Source organism: Rhinolophus sinicus, chromosome 4 (assembly GCF_057876585.1).
Source record: "Rhinolophus sinicus isolate RSI-liver-muscle chromosome 4, RSI-T2T, whole genome shotgun sequence".
Classification (NCBI taxonomy): Eukaryota; Metazoa; Chordata; class Mammalia; order Chiroptera; family Rhinolophidae; genus Rhinolophus; species Rhinolophus sinicus.
The window spans coordinates 83,722,034-83,734,681 of record NC_142504.1 but is presented as its reverse complement, the minus strand read 5'-3'; the positions used below and the strand labels follow the sequence as shown (position 1 = coordinate 83,734,681).

Genomic DNA, 12,648 nt, shown 5'->3' with positions numbered 1-12,648 from the left:
TCTCCACTGTACCTTCCAACTCTAGAGGGAAAGAGACATGGGTACCTGGAATAAAAGAAAAATACATAAAATAATATATGACAGTCTTTACATTGATGAATGATGATGGTATGTAATGAACAACTTTTTCAAAATTTTTTACCTAGAGATTCTGCCTCCAAATAAAAAGATAATTTATTAAGCATATCATTTACCTATATACTATGCTTACCTATATGATATGATAAGGTGAATATTAATCTTTTAAATAGTTTTGATTGAAACTTCAATTTATCAGCATATTTCTGGTAAATCAAATTCCAAAATAAATTTTTTAAGTTAAATTTTATTTCATCAAATCTGGGAATTTTATTAACTACATTTAGTTTCCTTTTGAAATTTGAAATTAACTGAATTCTTTGGTTAATGATACAATGTCATACTTTATCAGTTTCTGAAGATAAAAATACTCACCAGATTAGGTACTGTCTAGTAAAATTTTCTTCAAATCTAATTCTTTAATTTGGGGAAAAAAAAAAAAAAAAGTTAAGACTACAATGGTTCTACCCAAAATTCAACAAATTGAAAATAAGATTGGAAAATATGTGGGACAGGAGTATCTGACATAGTATGTAGTCTTTATGAAGGACAACATGGACTAACAACAAAGTTTTGTGATAAAAATTGAAGGAATTTATTGGGAGAACATATGAGAATTGGCAATTGGCAAATATTCTTCTCATTTCAGCACACATCTAAAATGTCATGGGACTACATTCTGGCTGCTGCAAAGTGTGTAGTATAGAAAATTCTTAAATTTTCACTACTTTTAACTACTGAGGTAAGTTTTTTTCACTATTTTCTTTGTTGCTTATAAAATAATTTTTATGTTTTCTTTCATTGATATAATGATATATGTAAGATTTCAGCTTCTTTGAATATTTTACCTAATGAATTTAGGTAATTTTTATTATGTTGAACTAGTAAGTCAGACTGGAAATTAAAATAAAACTTGTGCATTTATGATAATATTTCTAAAGGAAATCCAGTATTAATACATTATGTACTATGGTCAATTTAATAGTACTTTTTCTAATACAATTAGCCTAGGCAATTTCATAGATAATCTGCAACCTTATCCCACACTCCCTTAGAACAGAGTTTGAGGCAAGAGTTAAGTGTTAATATGCTTTTTCACAGATGCATTCTTAGGCCAGAAAGTATGAGGGGAAAAGGAAATGAAGAGGGACAGACAGAAAACAGTGCAGGTGACATGCTACTCTATTGGCCAAGTTGTAATAAGAGGTACAGTTATCTGGCATGGAGACCATAGACAGACAGGCAGTAGAGAGGAGATGTCACAGATCATCAGACTGACAACATCATTTAATTTGTCAAATTTTCTTTCGAAATGTGAAGCTGCAAGAAATGATTATACACAGAGTGTGTCAAAAAATGTATACACATTTGAAGAAAGGAAAACTGTATTAAAATTGTAATAGCCAATATATACTGATAACAAGATGAATACGAGTCACGTTTGACTTCTGCAATTACAAGAGGTGCTCAAAGTGGTTAACGTCATCATCCAGACACTTCTGATTATGGTGAACTACTGCTTGAGCAACGTTGACCAAAGTGTCCACTTGCATACATTTTTTTTGGCATCCCCGGTATGTAAAAAATCTTAAAATATCACTAATGTCTACATCAAAGCTTTAGTTATGTTTCTAACAGCATAATTTTACTGAAAAATTATTTTTTCATGGTTCATCCCCTTTGATTTTTTTCCTCTTAACAGTAAATTATATTAATTCTTTGGTGTAAATTTACTGAATGAAATTAATTATTTGCTGTTATCATTGAATGAGGAGTTAAGCCCAAAATAGATGCAAAGCAACATTATTCCAAAAATTTGTGAAGACAGACTTATGAATTGTTCACAGTCTATAAGTGGAATTACTCTCATAAATTGCCTCAGAAAAATCATGATCAAATGGGTTTCAAACAAGCATGGATAAGGAAAATTCTGTGTTGCTTCTGAAAGAATTAATGCCGTGATACATATTTTTACACACTTCATTGCATTAAATAGATTATATATGTAATTTTCTTAAGTGTACACTAGTTTTTTAAAGAATTCTTACAATTATGTGATTAAGTGAAATTAGAAAACATTACGCCCAAAATATAATACTCATTTTGTTTCAAAATTATAATATGTTAAAATATCCTAAAACTTTGACTTACATTGTGTCATAGTAAGAAATACACTATTGATATGTTGCCTTTACAATTAAGTATTGAAACTACCAAAGCTGGGCGTCCAAAACGAGTTTAATATGGAATAGATATGTGTACTCTTTCATGAAGAAAGGTGTCTTGATCTAAATCAGCAAGTTTGATTTGTTTTCTGTCGTCATGCAGCTGCCTGCCCGTCTGTCCCCTCGTTCCTACCCCTAAAAAGAAAGGAGAGTCTGTGAGACTAATCCTTTCAGAGACTTTGTTTCACCTTTGTACTTACACCTCATGTCTCTCTGTTTGGCCCCCAAAAGATGGCTGGCTCGCCAATGACAGGTAAGATTCCTCAAGAGAGGAATGACCTAAGACAGGCACAGTCGCGTGGGGACCACCAGAAGAACTCATGGGGTCGATAGAGGTGGGCACAGCCCCCCATGTTCCCCTGTCTAAGTTGAACATCTGCCTATGTGGCGGTATTCCTTCCCACAAACTGCTTGGGAAGTGATTCTAGAAGTGATAACATCCGTTCTCCATCTCAGCAATTTTCAGCACAAAGGTTTTGTCCCCTTGGGAGGTACGAACAACAACTAGTAATACATCATGGGACTTTCGGCAGGCAAGGGTGATTGGTTTGAACCAGTTTTCTGTATGGTGTATGAAACTCACAGACCGTAGAAAAAACAATGCTACTTCCTTGTATGTGCATCAATAAAAGCCACAAGGTGGCCTGATTCGGGGCTCTCAATCCTTTGAGGCTGTGAGACGCTTGGCCCGTTTCAAAACTTTCTTGGTTTCTGTTTCTTTCTTAACCCTTTGCTGCCCCTTCTCATTCTCTCACTGTCCGTGTTGCGCTGGACGCGACAGTTTTCTAGTCATAGTTTAGATGTGTGTTGAGTGAATGCACAATAACATTTTATTTATTAATCAATCATTAACAGGTGTTTGTGTTGTATTGATATTGTGCTGCACATGGAGGAATAATACGTAAGTGGGATTATTACCTCTGCCTTTAAGGAGTTTTCAGTATTGCCTTTTTTTCCCCTTTATGGCTGTATCATGCATTTGTAAGTATCTTTGACTAATAATATTTTAAGGAATAGTCACAGAACAGAGAAAACTAACCATGTATATCATTGAAACTATGATTTTAACTCATACGTACCTTTAAACAACTGAGAATCTAAAAGTTAAGAGATATAAATTTATCATACAGTTCCAAAATTTAAATAATTTTTGAATATTTGAACCAAAGATGAATATTTGAACCAAAGAAATTTTATATATTCTGTAATCACTATCCATATCAATGCAGTTTTATACTTAATATTGTTTGGTAGATAGCTGTTGTTGGTATAATATCCATATTTAAGCAGAACAAAATAAATAATTTCATTGATTTTTGTATCTTTATTTATGTTATTGATGTTACATATATACTATACACATGTAATTTGAAGAACAATGTCTAAAATATCTGTCATATTTTATACCTCACTTTTCTTAAGTTCAGTTTTAATATATCCTATGTAATTTAATAATCACAGGGATTTGTTCTTAGAATTTATATAGAATAAAGTGCTCTAGCATTATATAATTTAGCAAAATATCCTTTTATGATGATTTGGTTTTCATATGATTATTTCCATGTCAATCTAGTCCCTTTCAATAACCTGTTTAGACAACTCTGAGGTTTTTCCTTTTTGTTTTCTGTAACAAGCACTAAGTTTACCGCAAAAATAATGTGCATACATTAATTCTATTTACTGTAATAGAATTATTTATAATTGCAAGCGGACTTTAGATAACGGGGATTATTTAACAATGTGATTTTTATGAAAATCTATCAGCAGAACTATCGATGGACAAAACAAATCAGGTAACAATGAGTAGAAGAAATTTGACTAAATTTCTGGATAATTGGATTACAATTCTTTGGAGCAAACACTACAGATTTTTTAAAGTATGCAGGACCAGAGTTCTGGAGAGAACTCTCAGGATCAAGGACAGGAGATTTTAAGATAGAGTGAAAACAAAATCAAGACTTTCCATGAATTTAAACAAGTGAAGATGGCTTTAAAAAAAGAAAGCATCTGTAACCAGAGGATTTCCAAGCTGTATTTATTCCAAACTAAAGATCTTTGTAACAGGCAGTAGTGTTACAGAGTGTGTTGACCCTAATTCTCTCTCCAATCTCGTTAGGTTACTTTAACAAAATAACTGTTTTTTGCTTAGTCAACAAATAACTAGAGTTTCTCATATTTCTAGCTTCCCTTGCTTTTTCTTTAATGTGCTGATAATTTTTTTTTTTTTTTTTTTATCAGTACTCTAAGAAGGTCAGTACATGGACTTAAGAATTCTGAAGATCTGAAGGGGGACCTTCATGCTATCTGCATTGCTGATTTTCTCTACTTATTAATAATCTTTGCACTCCCTTTTACCATCTTTTCTTGCTTCTCAGCTCTGTTTGTACCTTACTTTTCTCTTGTATATTGTTATTTGCAACATTAATTCCTGACGTGGTGATTTATGTACATACTATATATAACAAATACAGCAGAAGATCTCAGAATTTTTAAACACAATTGAATAGCTTATAGAACAGTTTTGTGTACTTCTTCTGAGTTCAACATGTAAGACTAGTCAATGTGCTGATTGGCATTTCTAGGCCATGACTATGAGAAAGGTTTCTATAAAGTATAATGTGATATTTCACTTCTAACTTTTTTCCTTGCAGGATTTTCAACATGATAATTTTTAGTTCCGCCTTTTCCTTCATATGGCTATGGCAAACATCTTGGGTAAATTGTGGTTGTAACTACTTATTCCACGTTTATTTTTATACTATATAAAGAATACGAAATGCTGAGTCTAAATCTAAAGTAAAATGAGAGAAGAAAGGAAAATTTATGGATTTTAATAGAGCATCTGACTCAGAATATGACTAAATTAGAAAGGAAATGGAAATAAGGAAGTTTCCTTTGTTCTTTTTTGTAAATTACTTATGACCTTACTTACATATAGCAACTCGTGCTTTCAACACTCTAGTGTCATTTTAACCCATTTTGTTTCTTAATTGAATTCTATATTTTAATGGATAATATTGAATAGTTTCATTTACAAAAACATATAACCTCTATGAAGCCCGATGTCCATGTGTTTGTAACAAATCAAATACAAGTCAGCATCGAAAATAATACAAAATAATGTACATTTGACTGCAATACCAAGGGGAGAATAAATTTGTAATACAAAAATTTAATTCCTTAAATTCTTAAAATTTAAGGAAAAAAATGTCTTATTCCCTTTCACTTGTCCCTCACCTTCATTCCTAACTACATAAAGTCACTAACAAACAAGGCCAAGGAAATTCTCTTACTTCTCCCCCGCCCCCACCACCAAATAGTTGTAGCTTAGCTCTGTTTCACAGATCAACTTAAGTCATTGTGTTGTAATCAATTTTCCTCTTTATCTTTTATCTTGGCTCAAAATTGTAAACTGCACACAACCTCCTGCTGGAAGAAGAATAGTTCTAGAAATTACTGAATCTAAATATTTTACTCTTCATATGAATCTTAACAATGCTTTGCTCTTCCATGTGTCCCTTTTAGGTCTGGTGGTTTTGTGTTGTGAAAAATGTCAGTGGCACAGCATGTTGAACCTCCGTAGCAGGGGGCATTTTTCTGCATTTGAAATGTTATTCTTCTTTGTTTCCATAATGTGTTCAGCACATGATTCTCCATTTTTTATTTCAGGCCATGGAACAGTAAATCCTGAAAATTTCCAGATTTCTTTTTTTTTGGTAACAACATGTTCCAAAGGGTTTAAATTGAAAGTATCACAGCAGGAACCAAATCCCTAGAGGATTTGGACACATGTCTCCACTGGTCCATGAATGTCTAATAACATTGTCCAGAAATACTAGTTTCTTAAGAAATAGGCTATGTATGGAGATTGTTTTTACATTTATTTTAAATTCTGTCACAAGGGAATTTTTAGACTTTTTTAAAAAAAAAAATTTAGACATTAAAAAAAAAAAATATTGGGGAACAGTGTGTTTCTCCAGGGCCCATCAGCTCCAAGTTGTTGTCCTTCAATCTAATTGTGGAGGGCACAGTTCAGCTCCAAGTCCATTTTCAATCTTTAGTTGAACAGGCAACCTTGTTGTGAGCTCACGTTCTAACCAACTGAGCCATCTGGCCACCCCTCCGGAAGCTTAGCAGCAGCTCATTGTCTTCAATCTAGTTGTAGAGGGTGCAGCTCACTGGCCCATGTGGGAATCGAACCTGCAACCCTATTGCTCTAATCAACTGAGACATCCGCCACCCAGACTTTTCAATAATCAATAGAGGTCTATTTGGGTCTCAGAGAAGTGTATCCAGTTGCATTTTGTGTGCTAGTCCCAAAGTTATAGTGTTGATCTGAGAGTACTTTCCATCACTGTCTTTTAATTTTGTGGTATTATTCTAAAATGAACAAGTGCATGTTATTGCAGTCAGCTAAAGTCTAATGTTTCATAACAAATGACCCCAACACTCAGTAGCATGCAATGTTTCTCACTTACATGTCTGTGCTGTGGTTGAGGATTGGCTGATGTAAGTCAGGTTCTAGTTAACATGGTCCACATCTTGTGCACATGTCTTTCATTCTTCTGCAATCATAGATTACTATGGAATGTTTTTTTCTTGGTAATTGAAAAAGCTCAAGAAAGCAAACATACTTGTCTCTGGAGATTTCAGCTTGTGGTAAGTACACATACCGCTAGCCTGAACAAGTTACTAGGCCAAGCCCAAATCAGTGAGGTAGAAAAATATATCTCTCCTACAGTGGGAGGGGAGGAGGACTGATTGGTTGCAGAACAAGAATCCAAATTTTACAATACCCAGTAAAATTGTAATCTTTTGGATTATAATTGAATGATGGAAATTTAGCTTCAAAACGTCAAATTATAGCCCCCAAAATGTGAACTACACATTCAACTAGGAAGCTTCTAGTTATAATTGAAAACACTTTTATTCACACTGATTTAAATGGTAAAATTTTTTTTAGGAAATCCAGGGGGGGTGCTGTTGATTTTAAAGCTAGTTATGTAGCACCCAACAGAGTCCATCAAATCCCCTGATTCTTTCAATTCCTTGTCTCTGCTATTTTTAATGTTCTCTTTATTCTCAGGTTTGCTGCACATACGTACCCTTATTTCAGAATTTCATAATAGGAGATGACAACACAAGAGGAAAAACAAAGAATATAACTCTTTACATGATCTTTACTGGCAGATGTAAAACTTTTCCCAGCAAACCTCAGCAAATTTTCCCAGGTGTCTTATAGGTAAAAATTGGGCTACATATCCATTTGTGAACCATTCATTTGTAATGGAAATGATCTTATCTTTAGATCAATCGTTCTTCCCTCTAGAGTTGGCAGAACTGGCAGTGAAGTCAATTTCTTCAGAAGTGCATATTTTTTGTTGTTTGTTTGTTTTGGAGGGAGGAGGAAACTAGATCCATTATAGAGTTTTGTAAGGACTAAGGAAATTAATTTTGTATATTAGCAACAGTATGCCCTACATTTAAACAATGCTCATTCTTTAGTGCTCTTCTCAAGAGAGGATTGAATTCAAAGAAACAAAATTCAAACATCCAACCCATTGTTAACCTTCCATAGAGCTCATATCATTCTGAAAGAAGAAATATATGCACACACATTCTAAAAGTTTATTAAAGTCCTCTTTATATATCTCTCATTGAAAATATTAATAACATGTAAGAGTTGACCCAAAGTATTCATTTCCAAGCTGAACTCATAAAATGCCCTCACAGATCACCCTTTTATCTTTTCCATTCCCACCTTTCCTCTTATCTTTTAACTACATAGAGTAATTTAATTATCTGCAATACTTCAATTTTCTTGTCCTCCATAATACAGATATTACCTTACAAAAGTGGGTTTAGAAGCTGACCCAGAAAATATAAATCCTACATCTTTCTAAGGGGGTAGGGAAGGAGAACATTTGCAAATAATTAATGTAATATTTTATTTTCTAAATTCCTATCACATATACATTTATAAATATATAAATTCACTAAAGTGAAAGGTGATATTCTCAATATCTTGTGATATTCAAGAAGTTGAAGATAGATCCATTTCTTTTTATAGTTATTATAATATACCTTCATTGATGTGTGTAAATCATCCAATTCCAATATGTGTAAAGGATATTTAAATGAATGTAAAAGCCACCCTAATCTTTAAAAACTAGCTTAGGGCCGGCCCGGTGGCTCAGGTTGGTAGAACTCCATGCTCCTAACTCTGAAGGCTGCCGGTTCGATTCCCACATGGGCCAGTGGGCTCTCAACCACAAGGTTGCCAGTTCATCCCTCGAGTCCGGCAACGGATGGTGGGCTCCGCCCCCTGCAACTAAGATTGAACACAGCACCTTGAGCTGAGCTGCCGCTGAGCTCCCGGATGGCTCAGTTGGTTGGAGCGTGTCCTCTCAACCACAAGGTTGCCAGTTCGACTCCCGCAAGGGATGGTGGGCTGCACTCCCTGTAAATAGCAACGGCAGCTGGACCTGAAGCTGAGCTGCGCCCTCCACAACTAAGATTAAAAGGACAACAACTTGACACACTGTTCCCCAATAAAGTCCTGTTCCCCTTCCCCAATTAAAAAAAAAAAAATCTTAAAAATAAAACAAACAAAAAAGTAGCCTATTACACCTACCCTCTATTTTGGATCTTCCACATTTGCAAATGTATACAATGATCATTATGTCCAGAGTAACTCCCTTCTTGTTTTTAGTTATTTTTCTTGTTCTATTCAGTTAAGATCATCTATTTGCAACTTTATTTTCTTAATTTCAAGAGAGGATTGCACCAATCATGCAGATGTAAGCCTACCTAAAAGAGAAGGATACTATGAAAGTTACATAAAAAACAGAATTCTCTCATCAGAGAATTTAGAATCTCATAATTTACATTCAAACCTCAAAACGAAAGAACGTGTTTCAATGACTACATTACTGATATTTCTTGAGACCAGTTTACACACACACACACACACACACACACACACACACACACACACACAGATAGTTTTCCTATATGTATTTACACATACACAGATAGTATTTCCACTTGGATTTCATAGAGTTAAGCAATTTATTTATTTAAATCTCACCTTTAATTTGGACTCTTTATCAATGGGTAATACAGGCCACCTTTGTCCGATAAATGTTAAATCTCTGTCATGCTGGCAGAATGGCTGTGGCCAAGAAATAATGTATGTTAAACGAATTTTTGAATGGTTTTTCATTATTTTTCTAAAGTGTTTTATTACACTTTTATGATTATACAAGAAACGTGTGCTTACCACAAAAAATACAAAAAAATAAAAATTCAGAAAATAAAAATAATATAATCTTCATTAAGAAACAGCCATTTAAAAATATGCATATATACACACACATACATGTATATATGTGTATGTGTGTATGCATATCTGCAGCTTTTTACAATTATAAATAGATGCGTACAGATATAGGTAAAAATAAGGTTTATTTATATGAATATAGTCAAAATACATGTTACAAATTAACACTGGTATATGCAGTAAAAAAGTAAAGTACTTTTTTCATTGAGTGATTATACTTAATAATGCTATTACAATTTTCTAATACATGAGTTTTTACTTGTAGCTTATTATTGTAATTATAATTTAGTTGTCCAGTATACTTTATTAAACCGATGACCTATTATTGATACACACACACATACACCTCTAGGCATAAAACCCCATATATCTATAAATAATTGTATAAGATAATTACTTGAATGTGGATAAAGCATTGTATGGATCTATCATTATTTGTTTAAGATACTTCTTAAACATTAATTGTTGGAAAAATATTTTAAAATTTACACAGGATGTCACAACTGTCCCCCAATGGAGACAGTGTTAGGTCTTATACCACTGTGCCACTGTCACTACTCTCTTAACAGATGTAGATGTGGCCATCTTCTGAAAACCTACACTATTTTAGCCAGAGACAAATAACATATCTTGACAAACTTTCCATTTTTTAAACATTTCTTTAACGCATTTCTCATTTTATGAATTGCCAGTTTGTGTCCTTTGTCTTCTCAAAATACTTTTCTGATAGCTTTGTTATAGGTAATACGTATATTTAAAACTGATACTTTGCCATTTATTTTACAATATTTCTACTTCATTTTTGTCCTTAGTATTTCTAAAATGTTTCTGTGTTCAAATTATTCATCTTTTTCATTATGGTTTCTTCCTTTGAAATCATTCTGTATTAAACGAGATCTCTCAAAATTAACATTGGGGAGTCATTGGTTTTATCTTCTACCTCTTTCATTATTTCTTTAAAAATAATAATTATTTAACCTGTCTAGAAGTTAGCTGTGTTTGTATATGTGTGAGTGTGTGTGTAGGTGTATGTGTGTGTGCGTGTGAGGGCCCATGGGTATGTGTATGTTGCTATAAGGACTTAACTTGATTTTGAGTCAAACGATTCTGCACTTACTAGGGGCAGATACTGGATGAAGTGCTTAATGTGGATTATCTCATTTTTTTCTGGAGAACATCTCCTTAAGGGATGTACAATCCATACTCATATTTTACAGATGATGAAACTAAGGCCCAAAGTGATTAAAGAATTTGCCCAAGATCTAGAAGTGGAAAAAGAACAAGGAATTTAATCCAACTCTGCTCCAATGTTCATGTTCTTAATAATTAACGTGTACTGTATCCCAAAGTGTTTGTTTCTTGTATATGTTGTTACCAGTTGGCACATCAAACTCAGCATGATCAAAAGTTTATCGATCATCTTTACCTTTGACTAGTTTTTCTCATTTTTCCTCCTTTTAAAATTGAAGATATTGCAATATTCCAAGTCACCTAAGATAAAAGTCTGGGAGTCATTCTTGCCATTTGCTCTTTCTTCTCATCTTACATTTTACCAATCATGAATCTTGTCAATAGTAAAATTATAGGGTTGTTTTCCCTCAAACTAGACCCCATTCATGCTATATACTATTATTATTGCCCTTGTTATAATAGCTCAATTTTTCTGTATATATTCATCATCATGATCTTTCAGAACCCAAATGTAACCAAATTACCTCACTAAAATTTCTCATATTTCTTTCTGAAACGTTAAAATTAGATGAGCTCATTGCTGATATGTTTTTTTCTTCTCCTTGGTAACCAGACTTAAAATTGTACCTATAGAAAAAGCCAATGTATTTTTATTCAGGTGAAAATGAGATATTGCCAAAACAAAACAAAAACATTACTTTTTAATTTTTATTGACTGCCATTTATTAAATGTGATTTTTTTCTTGTATTAGTGTGTCTGTCAAAAAACAATAATATCTTTATATATCAAATTGATGACATTTCATTTATGAAAAACTAAATTCTAATAATAAAATATAGGGGTAAATTAGACAAAGTAAGAATTGTATTGTTTTAGGGTTTGAGTAATGTCTTTGGTGCACTAAAGGAACTTATTAGTAGAGTAACAAGAACTTTCAGTCACTAATAATAGCAGGTGGGGTTTTATCTAAAGCTATGAATATCGCTGTTACTGCTTGTTGAGAAAAAAGTTTATAATTTTAAATAATTATAAAATTAGATTCATAAATTGTCCATTCAGCTTACCATTACAGCTTTTAATATGATTATATTTATCTTTAGGAATAATGAAAGTTTGGAGTTGAACTGCAGAATGGTATCTTAGGTAGACATTAATATGTCAAGAAAAAACATATATTTTTGTAGATACCACAACTTCGGTTAGAATATATGAGAGAACGTAAGAAAAAGAAAAGAAAGAAAACAAATATGCAAAGATTGGAAGGAGCAGGTTACAAAGAAATGTTCATGACTGATTCCCCCCGTCCCCCAAGTATAAGAGTTGGTAGAATTAAACTTTAGCATGCTAGTTCTGAATGAGATATTGCCTAGGAAAATGACAAAAAGGATAAGAAGTAATGACAAGATTTTATATGGTACATCCTTTCTCATGTACCAGAATAAATTAAAGGTTTAGTATAATTGCAAGTATGCAGTAAGCTGTTTTTGAGGCTTTAAAAAAAAAACATTAGGAAGTACAAATCTTAATTATAAAGCTTTATTAATACTGAGTTTCTAGAATACATTCTGGAATGCAACTTTTAATCAAGATACCGTATGGTTTTTAGACAATGCTGGGCAACTTAAGTTAGGCGTGAATTTAAAATAGTAGTGGGTATACTTTTCTTTTTCATAAACTCTTCTGTTTATTATTATTTTAAATTTCTTACTGGCCCTTCTTATTTTCTCTTTTCTTGTGTGGGAAGTTACTCTTTAAAAAACAAAAAACAACAAGAAAAACAAAACCTCCTTTTGCATCCATGTATGGAAAGA

At 32.9% G+C, this 12,648-nt stretch overlaps 1 long non-coding RNA gene across 1 annotated transcript in view; it reads left to right on the top strand.

Annotated features, from left to right (window-relative positions):
• The window catches only part of LOC141573152 (uncharacterized), a 71,502-nt gene that overhangs the window by 26,871 nt on the left and 31,983 nt on the right, over nt 1-12,648 (top strand). Inside the window, exon 2 of the long non-coding RNA XR_012498772.2 lies at nt 728-820. This is a non-coding gene — a long non-coding RNA (uncharacterized LOC141573152). The remainder of the gene's footprint in view (nt 1-727; nt 821-12,648) is intronic.